The following is a 12,253-nucleotide window of genomic DNA, read 5'->3' as shown; positions in this document are numbered from 1 at the left end:
ATAAGTAATTCAGGATTGTGTTTTTCTATGTACTAGTTAGTATCTGTTTTTAATGTTTTAATGTCGTGGTATGAATGATTGTTTACAGTCTATTATTGTGCTTACTGTGTTTTTGTTCAAGCTAGTTCAAACATGCCATTGTTTTCGAAATTACGTCAGATAGGGACTAGGAAAGGGATACTCGAAGAAGCAGTTCCCGTCCCGCCTAGGGACACTCCTGGACATTTTATGTACCAGAAGCATGGCCTAGATGCCATACTGTTTTTAGATTTATGGGTAGATTACACAAAGGATCTGGAAGAGAAATATAGATGGCCTGTCTCAGGGACATGGGATGCTGATTGCATCATGAGAGTAGAGGAAGCACTGTGGAAAAGGAAAGCCAGACAATCCCAGAAAGATGCCATAGAATTGTGGCGTAAAGAAGCGCATAGAAGAACAGAGAAAGAAATTCACAAAGCAGAGAGAAGTAGAGAAGCATCAGAAAAAGCCAAAGAAAAAGAGCTACAAGAAGAAGGTGAACGGGTTAAAACAGAACAATTAGATAGACAAAGAAATGCCCTTATTAAAGGCATGTATCCCATTCTCGCCGAGGGCCTACCTAAAGTGACCCCGGAAGTACCTAGTAACTTGCCGCCACCATTGATCCCGACTAAACTCCGTAGTCATAAACAGACCGCAGCAGACATTTTTCTTTCCTCCTATTTAGATGACGCTGCCCCAGAGTATGTGAATGTGAATGCACCTCCTACTAATCCTCCTCCCAACCCTATCAATAATACTAATCCCCCCACTGTTCCTCCTGCCACCGACCCCCCTACCAATCCTTTTCGCCCAGCACCCGTAGTACAAGATCAACCCGCATTACCAGCGACAGCGCTGCCAGTAAAAGCCGATTCAAGCCAGGTCGATTCCAGTCTAGGAGCAGCGGGAGGGGGTCCCTCCACCCCGCCACCGTTAAAACGATCATCACTACGAGATTTAGCACTACAGCACACGCCAAAAGCAGCGACATACCAATCCCTTAGACAGTTCCTTACTGATTGCATATATGATCCGGTACCAGGGGAGGGTCCAATGCTCATATACTCAATACGATTAAGACGCGTTGCAGATTATTTGATTATTCTACCAGGCATGAAGGACCATTTAGACAAAATATACTACTTCATTAGAACGGGGGAGGGACCAGAAAGTATACATGAGGCCATGGCAAATAGAAAAGTAGAGCTTCAACGTATGCTCTTACAGTTTTTGATTAATTGTTTGATCAGGGAACAAGACCAGCCACATAAAGAAGTAACTAAAGTCATGACAAACTGGAGTGACAACATAGCTGCTGGTAAACATGATAAACAGAGTTGTGTAGACGCAATGTACAGGAAAATTCGTAAAGAAATTCTTGAGATACACAAGAAAGAACAGGCCGAGAAAGAAGCCGAGAAAGAGGACGACGAGGTCTCAGAGGACGATGATGCAGTAACAGAGGAAATAAATAAAATGAATTATGTAGGTAGGGCAAGACCGTTTGATAGACCGTTTGATAGACCCATACGCCTAGATTACCAGAAACGTTCTCTCTCTCCAATACCAGAACAATATTCCCTCGAACACCTATTCCAAGCCACTGACCAAGCATTGAAAAAACGAATAGGGAGTAGCGAACTTAGTACTATGCATGAACAGGAACTAGCCCAGTCAGCAGTTCAATGGGCTGGCAATTCTAACATATATAAGGATGACATAGTAGTGCAAACATTTTTGAGTCTTCCTCCGGAAGAACAGCGTTTAGCTGGTATTTATATGATCCAACACCTCATCACACTGTACGAGAGTCAGCATTCGGATCCAGGTCCCCTATATAAATTATTGGACGATTTACTCCTAGCAAGATGGAGAGGCCCAGGTACCGAATTAATTAATATTATTCTAGATCAACGACATAAGTACTTGACTTTTCTGACCCCGCACTTGATTACTGTTCCACACCGAGAAAGAAAGACCTTTTACATAGACAGACAGAACCCCCTACGAGAAGTCCATCCCGTTAGAACTGCAGGGGGTGCACTTCAACGAGTATACGTTTACACACCGTTAACGAAAATGGAGTTATTGGAAATGAAAAAATTACTGCCCTGTCATGATAAAGACCCAGCAGGGTTCCACCGTGAATTAAAAGACATGCTCCGCATGGGGGAGTATACATACGCTGATAAGATTAAAATGTTGAAAGTCCTGTTACCCGCAGGCATTTACGAAAAACTGAAAGAAAAAGAATGGGAGGTGGGAGAGAAAAAGATTAACTGGGCAGAATTAGAAGACGAAGATAAAACACGAACCCCTGGTACTGGTCTCGGGGATAAAGCTAAATAATTACCCGAGCTATTGATTCAGGTTTTGCCGAGATTATTGACTACCAAAAAGGAAGATTGGGATGCTATTTCAGCCTGCAAACAGAAACAAGACGAAGACACTAGTGATTTTTATTCTAGATTCTAAAAATGTTTTCTTATTAATAGCGGCCTGAAGACAAGTAGTGAATCATACCCACATCTTTTTGTGACCAAATTAGTAGAGAATTCCTTACCCCAGATTAAAAATAGAGTACTGAAGGTTGAGAGTACCTGGCAAGCAAATAGCCCTTCCCAAATGTTACAAATGTTACAGTACCACCAGAACCGAATTAGAGAAGAACAGGAACACGAAAAGAGACGCATGAAAGACACGAAAATGAAAGTACTAGTTGCACAATCAGTTCCAGCCGCCGATGGCCAGAGAAAGGGCGCGGCACCTGTCAAAGGGAACTGTAACTACTGTAAACAGCCAGGTCACTATATAAACGAATGTGCTGTCCTGAAACACAATATAGCTACAGGCAAGACGAAAGAAAGACCGCGTCCTCCTAGACAGGAACACATCCCGCAGAACACGCAACATCCACAGAACACACAACAGACAGTAGCTGTACCCCAACCCATAGCTGCCACACAACATGTCACGCAACAAATGTACCAGTACGCACAGTCAGATTACCCAGATTATCAACAGTATTCATGAAACGGCCTAGAGAGGGAGGTTGGCTTGCCCCTTATCGAGGTTCCTGTAGATCAAGAGGGTCCCTATGTACATAGCCATGTATTGGGGAAAGACAGAAAATTTCTGATAGACACAGGGGCGAGCAGAACTACCATCAGTCATGACGAGGTTCCAGGGGCACCCCTCTCAGGCTCACAGAATATTTCCCTGGGATTTTCAGGAAAGCCTATTGTTAACGAAGTGTCAAAGCCAGTTTCCCTAGAAGTTGGTCCATTGTCCCACACTACAGACTTGTTGCTTACGAAATCGTGTCCGGAAAACTTGCTTGGTATAAAAACGTTGAAGGAACTAGGAGCAGTGATTTGTTGTTCTCCGGAAGGAGTGAGATTGTTTTTACGTGATTTTAAAGGTCATCATGTGTTGAGAGATTTCGATCCCAGACTTCAGAATGTACCACAGCATTTATGGGCACAAGGTCCGACTGATGTAGGTTATATGCACATTACACCATACCGTGTCACACTCAAGCAAGGAGTTGTACTGCCACAAATCCGACAATACAAGTTGCCACCTGAGGCTGTAGTAGCCTTACTGAAAATTGTTGACGAACTCATTGCACAAGGAGTGGTTGTAGAAACTGACTCCAATGTATGTAATTCTCCTATCATTCCGATTCTTAAACGAACTGACCCGAATGCACCACCGGTCTACAGATTAGTGATTGACCTCCGAGAACTGAACAAATGTATAATATCCCAGTACCCAGTGGTCCCAGACATTTCTTCACTATTGACTGCGATTGATTCCGAAGCGACGTTCTTTACTGTAATTGATCTCAAGAACGCCTTCTTTAGTGTCCCGATCCATCCAGAGAGCCAATACCTCTTCGGATTCTGTTTAAATGGCCGAAGCTTCAAATTTACAAGGGCTCCTCAAGGGTTCACAGAAAGCCCTAGTATTTACAGTAAAGCATTAAAAAGACAACTAGACAGTATTCACATGCCTACTGACACTGCACTGCTCCAATACGTTGATGATCTATTGATCACAGCGCGGACAGAACGAGACTGCGAACGTGCATCACTGACAGTCTTATACTACCTGGCAGAAAAGGGGCACAAAGTGTCCCCTTCAAAGCTACAATTCTGTGTCCAGCAAGTGGTATACCTTGGACACTTGCTGTCCAAGTGGGGTAGACAGTTGACACCCGACCGCATTCAGTTAATTGCACATCTTCCACAGCCCAAGACACAAAAGGAAGTATGGGCCTTCATTGGCCTCACTTCTTACTGCAGACAATGGATTCCCCAGTACGCCTATCTAGCCAAACCACTCATACAGTTGACAACACAGGAGGCAGCGACTTCGACTGTCCTCCCTTGGACTCAGGAACATACACTCGCATTTGATGAATTAAAGAAAGCCCTATGTCAAGCACCAGTTTTAGCGACACCATGTTACAGCAAACCTTTTACACTTTTTGTCACTGAACGCGATGGCACAGCGTTATCTGTTCTCACACAAGATCAGGCAGGAAAGCACAAGCCTTGTGCTTACTTTTCTAGTACATTGGATCCAGTGGCCCAGGCTCTGCCTGCGTGCCTCAAATCAGTTGCAGCAACAGCTCTAGCAATCAGACAAAGCGATTCCATAGTGTTAGGACATTCTCCGACAGTACAGGTTCCACACACAGTGGAAGTTCTCTTGAACAGGACACAGACACAGCACCTGACTATAGCAAGACTGACAGGATATGAACTGACATTGTTCCAGCCACACATAGAGATCAGACGTTGCAACATTCTAAACCCTGCTACACTTTTACCCTCAATCACAGCAGACCCTACACCACATGACTGTGTGGAAGTCATTAACACAGTGACTAAGCCAAGACAAGACTTGACAGACATTGCATTACCCGACCCAGACCTGACACTTTATGTGGATGGTTCACATATGAGAACAAGCACAGGAGAGTTAGTGGCCGCATATGCAGTGACAACCGATACTGAAGTCATAGAAACACAACAAATTGACACCTTGTCTGCCCAAGCAGCAGAGCTCGTCGCTCTGACCCAAGCCTGCATACGAGCCAAGAACCTGAAAGTAAACATATACACAGATTCACAGTATGCATTCGGAGTCGTTCACGACTTCGGTGTCCTCTGGCAAGAGAGAGGTTTTCTGACCTCCCATGGAGCCAAAATAGAGCATGGTCCCCTCATTCAAGCTCTGTTAGATGCAATACACTTGCCTACTGCAATAGCCATTATGAAGTGCAAAGCACATACGAAAATCACTGACACTATTTCCCAGGGTAACGACCTGGCCGATCGAACAGCTAAACTTACAGCTCAGACTTAAACAGACTTTCCAGCTGACACGACAAAGACTGATGTATCATCACTGATGAATTGCATGACAGTCAGGGATCCCTTACAAGATGTACTCGACATACAGACACATGCCACTCCAGATGAAATCAAGAAATGGACTGAACAAGGAGGGGTCCAGACAGATCAGGGATGGATGACGAAAGGCAAAGCCACATGGTTTCTCCCCGACTCCCTGGTTCAAGCTATCATTAATACAGCACATAGTCCAGCACACTTAGGAGAAAAAGCCATGTTAGACAGTATACAGAACATCTGGTTCAACAAGCATTTACGTGCAGCAGCGAAACAGAAAGTGCGTACCTGCATGATCTGTTGTCAGTTCAATCCAGGCAAAGGCATTCCTGTGGAACAAGGTGGATTTCATCCTCCTGACCACCCTTTTGAAGTCCTCCAGATGGATTATATTCAGATGGACAGATGTCGAGGATTCAAGTATGTCCTTGTAGTTGTATGTGCATTATCTAGATGGACAGAAGCGTACCCAGTCCCAGATTACACTGCTGTAACCACTGCCAAGCAGTTGGTCCGTGAATTTTTCCCGCGATACGGCTTGCCCCGTGTCGTGTACTCAGATAATGGACAGCCATTCTCTTCTGAATTGATGAAACAAGTTTCTCTCCTGTTAGGGTACCAGTGGAAATTCCATTGCGTACGACACCCAGAGGCAACAGGCCTCGTCGAGAGACACAATCAGACTCTAAAAACACGTCTAGCGAAGGTCTGTAAAGAAAAAGGCGTGGATTGGATGGTAGCCTTGCCGGTTGCCCTCTTTTACATGCGTATGGTAGCTCATTCCAGAACCGGACTATCTCCTTACGAGGTGGTTTTTGGTAGACCGCCGAATATGTGGGGTACGCCTATGCCACGCAGAATCACCGATGTTGACAGTAATATGCTGACAGATTACCTGGCTTCCTTGATGTCTGCACTACTTTCTTGTCGTTCACAGGTTGCCGCTGCCTTCCCCGACAACACCCAGGTGAAAAGCCACGAAATCGTTCCAGGAGATCTGGTTTGCATCCGCAACTTCGACCGTTCAAGCCCTCTGGAGCCCCGTTGGCGTGAGCCGAAGCTAGTGTTATTGACCACGAGGACCGCCGTCAAGATCGAGGGCCGGAAGGGATGGCTCCACGCCCATCACGTAAAACGATTCCATGGACTTGGCCCGGTAAAGGATTCTAAGGACTGTTTCGCGAAGGTTCCTGAGAACTGTTCCAATAATGACACTAAACTCCCTTTGCTAGAAAAAACTCTGCAACAGGAGTACAGGTCTAAGTTACGGTCTAGTAAGTCAGACAGCGTTTAATTGTTTAAGTCCCCCTCGGGTGAAGCGGTTAGACAGGTTCCTGGCATGTATAAGATCGTAGACCCAATCAGTCAGAGAGATAGGCGGACAGAAATGAAAGAAAAGTACTGCAAAACCTTACGCAGTAGATGCATAGTGACTCTGATCATTATGTTTTTTCTAAGTATATCGATTATATGTATAAGCTTGACGCTACATGTTTTCTTTCCACCTCTTGGTTCACACATACATTCTTCTTTAAATGACACTGTTGAGCATACATTCAGCGACCTGCCACCTCACGAATTATCCTATCGACTAGCACTGCGCAACAACACTTTCATCCGTATGTTACACCATTCTCACCAGACCAGCAATGTAACAGATTGCTGGGTATGTGGCCGACTCCCACCCTACCAGAAAATGAAGGGAGCTCTGCCTCTTTTTCCTTATCCGTTTTCGCACAATGGTTCGTGCGGGGCATGGTTTGCTTTAATGTCATCACTAGACAGTAAGTTCACAAATTCCCAGAGTGAATGGATTTGGGGGGACCTGAATACAGTTATGAACAAGGCATGTTTTCCCGATAAAGATGGTTTTCCCCAAAGGAAAGGGACAGACCTAGAAAATGAAGTGTACGAATTAGGGAATGTCTCCCTCAATTTCATGATTCTGAATGTCCAGTCTGAGACCAATGCAGGTTCACCGTTTATAACAGTCTTACCAGTGAAAGGTGAATTATGCGTTCAGTGCACCTAGGACACAGTGATTGTAATACTGTGGTCGAATTCAATGATAAAGGAAAATGTACTTTCAAAGCTTCCCGCCATTCCTATTTCATTTGTGGTCAGACAGCTTATGTACGTCTGCCCTTAGACTGGGGTGGAACGTGTTATATTGCGTTCCTACTGCCACCTGTTTTTCTAGCCCCACCCCATTATCATCGAGATTCCCAACTCGTTCATGTAAGACACAAGAGGGAGATCGAGTCCCCAATTGTCGATCAGACTGAGACAGTATTGGAGCAATATACAGATTTCAATAAAGGATTCTTTTTCTTCATAGGTCCCGTTCAAAACAGTAAATTAATACGCAGATTGACCAGAACACTGGAAGCAGTAGTGAATGAGACTACTTCTGCCTTAGGTAACTTGACTGAGGAGCAGTCTGCTATGAGACTTGTTGTTCTTCAGAACCGCCTTGTTCTTGACGTCATCCTGGCCGATAGGGGCGGAGCTTGTAGAGTGATCGGCTCCAGTTGTTGTGTGTTTATTCCTAATAACGCACCATCAGTGTATGCAGCAATAACAAGACTCCATAAGATAGCTCACCAGATACACCAGAATCCAGGCACCTGGACTTGGTCCGGTTGGCTCTGGAGTGTGATATCAGCCTGGGGATGGAAAGTGTTGTCATTCCTAGGGATAATACTGCTCATAGTATTCAGTTGCTGTCTCTGTCTGCAATGTGGCCCAGCGATTTGCGGCTTGTGTGCCACTGCTTGTATTCCCCGTCCACGTTCACGTTCCCGTGCACGAATGAAAAAAGACGAGCAAATGATGCTATATGAACAAATAGATGGTCTCATGAAAATAGATATATCATAAAGGGCGCAGTAGGGGACAAGGAGGGAATGAGGAAACAGAAATTTTATGTGGTCAGTGTGTCCCCCCACTCGCACCCTATCCACGTACCTGTGCCCCATGTATGTCCACGTTATCATGTAATTCCCTTCCCGTGCCTGTCATAATAATGCCCCTGCATTTCCGTCTAATGTTAGCATGTCAGTTATTAGGCCTTCCAAGAATGAAACATTAATTCTGCACTAAGGCCTACGGTGCCAATGCATTTACATGGTACACGTTTAAATATCGAGAAGCACACGTTTTGTGGCCCAGCCGAGCCAGGCCCTGAATTCAGGCTCCGAGCCTCTTCTGTCTCTGAAAGCTGCAGTTTAGGTATGCATCCCTGACCTCTCCCTTACTCCCTGCACAGCCGAGAGGTGCCCGGCCTGGCCTGCCTGCCAAGACGGTATTTTGCCTACAGTTATCTGCTCAGCCTCCGCAAAAACACATTCCAGTCTAGTGAAATAGGTAAACATTTTCCGCCTGCAGAGCATAGGGCCTAGCCTTCCTGTCTCCATGCAAGTGATTTACTGAACCCGTTGCCATAGTAGGCCCATGGCCCCACGCAATACACGAAGAAATATATGCACACACTAGCATTTAATGATGTACGGCCTCTGTTCGAGAGACCTTTACTTCAGACAATACATCCTCCAAACACAAGATATCAGATATGCCAAAGGTGCAGGTCGTTCTGACATCCCAGACTCCAGACTCCTCTACTAGTGCTAAAGTCAACCCCCAGCTCTCCCCAGTTGCACGTCAATTTCACGTCATGAACAGTTGCTCGCACACATGTAGGGTAAAAGTTTCTGTTGACCCTGCAGACTTTCTCTATGCATCCACCCACCTATGACACTTCTATGACTCATCAAGTGAACACCCACGTATACGCCTCCTTACACGCCTTCTTTTACGCCCATGTGTTCTTATCTCTCTCTTTTCACTTAGTAGTGTTCCGCCTACTGTATTCATTGCAATTATGTGGTTTTACTATATATATTGTGTGATGTTAATAAAACGTTAGATATCCCTTCCTGAACCTTAGTGGTGATGGAACCCGATTCTCATAGACTCGAGTCATTCTAATTAAAGCCCTTTTTGACTCAGATACCACGGACTCTGCCTCTAATTTTATGAGCTATCCTTATTGTTATTAATGTACAGAAAAATAGTCCGGGTAATTTTATTTACCACAAGGGATGGAATTGCTTGGGTATCTATTCTAAGGAAATTATCCTGCAGCTAGATGTCTCTATCAGATGGACAAGTTACTTAACTTTGATAGCACCTTATCTGATAGAGACCTGATCTAGCCGCAGATTCCTTACTGACTTACCCATCCTTCCCATGCTGCGCACATGTTTTTATGGTCAGGGCCCTAGTTGTTCTAAACACACCACTGTCAGTGTGCTTCATGGCTCCGCGCCCCTAGTGTGGAAAGTTGTGAAAACTGACATCAGTGCACCAAAATAACACCTATGTAGGTGACGACGACATCTCTTCCGGCGCAGACAATGCCAATGACGTCACGCTAAGCCGACTGACGCCACCTGCCGGCACGCAAGGGTATTTCTCGAGCAAAAGTCTTCTATGTCCAGCCTGACGCCTGGGAAATTCTAATGTAAGGGAAGTAATTTTTCCACCATTAGCTAAGAAGCAGCCTCCTGGAAATTTGAGGCCCCATTCCACCAGGGCAAAGGCCACTACTACCGAATTGGAACGTGGGGTACCTGTCCTGGACATCTGCCAAGCCGCTGTGTGGGCGCCACTCCACATGTTCACAAACCACTGCTGTTTAAATAGGCCATCGAAATGGGCATTTTGCCTATTCGGTGCTCCAGGATTTTCTGTTTTCAACCCGTTTAAAGACTAACCTCCGAGGAGGTATTGCTTGGGGATCTATTCTAAGGTGAAGAAGTCTCTATCAGAAGAACAAGTTAATTACCTTCGGTAATGCTTTTTCTGGTAGAGACTCTATCTAAGCGCAGATTCGTCAGCGATCCTCTCATCCTTCCCAACCTGCGAACTGGCCTCTTCACCCTTAAGATCTCGTTCGTCACTATTCACTGGTCAAACATTGTTTATACGCAGCTTTGCATTTTTGGTGCTGAAATAGCCACAAAAAGAAACTGATGTCAGCTCAAGGGGGTGGTGCTTATACGTGCACCACAACATTACTTCAGATTTCCGAGAGTGTGAGGCAAGTGCAAGTAATAGGTCCATAATTGTCTCTTAACTGGAAACCAAGTATGACTTTTTAGCACTTGAATCTCTCAGGGTGGCGAAGCAGAACAGTCCGAACCTCCTCAGAAGAAGTGGTGTGGGCTACATATCCTAGTTCATAGACACCCAATAATACTCAATAAATAATTGACGCCACAACACTTTTTCTATGGAAAAGTACATATATTACACGTTCACACCACTAAATACTGCACATTAACATATTAATATATATATCATGTGATCAAGGTCCGGCTGGACCGAAACACTTTCTGGCCGACGAAAATAAACAATAATTGAAGCACTTACTTTGTGGTCCGCGCCTGCTTTAGCTGACGAGGAGCTGATAAGAAAAGCGATGAACTGAGATATATATATACATATATATCAGGCAGATGTCATGGGCTTTGGTGACATTCTGAAATCACATTGACCCCTACTGGGTCATGACCCCCAAAATCTCAGGAGCCCCCACCTATACCAGGTAGAGCATTACACTGCAGGGAGGTGTCATTTTAAATACAACAGGCATGTTGGCTTTGTCAGGAGGGTCACCAGATTAATATATAAGGCAAGCATACTGGATTTCTCAGGACGTCAACTCATCAATAGTCCAGGATTTTGCCTTTGTCGAGGGGTCACCACATCAAAATATTATGAGATCGATAATCACGTTAAAAAAATAACCATTATGTACCTGTGCCCAGAAACCATGTTTAAAAGAAATAATTATTTTCAATAAAAGTATTCCAATGTTTAGGAAAAACCACTGTTAAAAACATATATTCAACAAAGCATTTTAAATGAAAATGCCGGAGTCTTTTTTGTACCACATAGACCACAAAGAATACAGTATAGGACCAAACACTCGAAGTCCCTGCACTCCTATGCTGTAGAGCTAATCCTCCAGCCAAGGAAGTTTGTTGAAAATAAGGCGAAAGACTCCACCAGCCAGAATTCTTCTGACCTGGGAGATATAGGGTTAATTTAGGAAAGTTATTCAAAATAGGGCTGCTGTGCACCCGCAGCCCCACAGAGACTTTCTTACGGGCATTGACGGTGCCCGCCCCTACATGGGGTACAACTAATGAGGACAATAGGCTAATGAAAAGCCCTTTCAAGGCATCGTAGGTCGCTCCAGCTGAAGCAGTGAATATTTTATTCGCAGGCTGTCCTGCTGTGTGCTGCAGTGCCACGTCTTTTTACTTTTCCTGTTTTAAAAAAAATAAAAAAAAGTTTTATGGGGTGATCTGTTCCCACTCAGGTGACCCACAGCCACCTACAACGGAGTAACGCGGAGAGCCCACTCCTGCGTTGGTTGACTGGCTTCTTGCCCTGCCAGCATTCTCATGCGTGCTCATTTCTCAGCATGATAATGGGGTTCGCGGGCCAAGAATGAGTTTGGGAAGGGGGCCAGTTTCTCACAAAAGTTCATATGTCACAAACTTTAACAGTGAATATCACAAGTCCTTTTTTGGCGATTTAACCACTCTTGTGTTCGCTTTACTCTTGGTGGCTAGCTCTGGCCACCTGGAGAATTTTCAGCAGGCTTCAACAAAGGGGCATAACTTGCAGGGAGCTGGTTGCACTGGCTTCCTCCACAATCCTTCTCTGCTCTTCCCTCCACAGACACTATGGTCTCTTGTCCATCTTGTGGTGCATCTGGGTGACCGCGCAGTCGAAAT

General features: G+C 44.9%; 1 protein-coding gene across 1 annotated transcript in view; it reads left to right on the top strand.

Moving 5' to 3' along the window:
* The window catches only part of OSBPL1A (oxysterol binding protein like 1A), a 2,145,795-nt gene that overhangs the window by 1,570,486 nt on the left and 563,056 nt on the right, over positions 1-12,253 (top strand). The gene's annotated exons all lie outside the window — the stretch shown is intronic.

This window comes from Lissotriton vulgaris, chromosome 4_1, assembly GCF_964263255.1.
Source record: "Lissotriton vulgaris chromosome 4_1, aLisVul1.2, whole genome shotgun sequence".
Taxonomy (NCBI): Eukaryota; Metazoa; Chordata; class Amphibia; order Caudata; family Salamandridae; genus Lissotriton; species Lissotriton vulgaris.
The sequence above is the reverse complement of the archived record's forward strand: the minus strand, read 5'-3'. Positions and strand labels throughout refer to the sequence as shown.